Source organism: Herpailurus yagouaroundi, unplaced genomic scaffold (genome assembly GCF_014898765.1).
Source record: "Herpailurus yagouaroundi ecotype Mexico unplaced genomic scaffold, PumYag 190, whole genome shotgun sequence".
Taxonomy (NCBI): Eukaryota; Metazoa; Chordata; class Mammalia; order Carnivora; family Felidae; genus Herpailurus; species Herpailurus yagouaroundi.
This window is the reverse complement of record NW_024412421.1, coordinates 16,169,327-16,169,978: the sequence shown is the minus strand read 5'-3', so window position 1 is coordinate 16,169,978 and position 652 is coordinate 16,169,327.

Below are 652 nucleotides of genomic sequence, written 5' to 3'. Positions count from 1 at the left end.
AAGGAAGGAAGGAAGGAAGGAAGGAAGGAAGGAAGGAAGGAAGGAAGAATTTGACCCCAGTTGCACTTTATGTACAAATTTAATTTGATATAGATAACAGACCTCAACATAACAACTAAAGCCATAAAATTTTGAAGAAAATAGGAGCCCATGTCCATGGACTGTGGTAGCCAAAAGTTTCTTCCAAAGGATGCAGAAAGTAATTACCATAAAAGAAAAAAAAATGATAAATCAAGTTTCATCATGAAATAAGTATATGCTCTTTAAAATACAGTATGAGGGGCGCCTGGGTGGCGCAGTCGGTTAAGCGTCCGACTTCAGCCAGGTCACGATCTCGCGGTCGGTGAGTTCGAGCCCCACGTCAGGCTCTGGGCTGATGGCTCGGAGCCTGGAGCCTGCTTCCGATTCTGTGTCTCCCTCGCTCTCTGCCCCTCCCCCGTTCATACTCTGTCTCTCTCTGTCCCAAAAATAAATAAACGTTGAAAAAAAATTTAAAATACAATATGAAAAAATAGGTGAGTCACAGGTGAGAAATATTAACATTTTGTAATTTCTGAAAGGGACAAAGGACTGGTATCCAAACTGTATAAAGAATTACAATTTGATAAAACAATTGAATAAAAAATTGAGCAAAGATTTGAATAAGCACAGT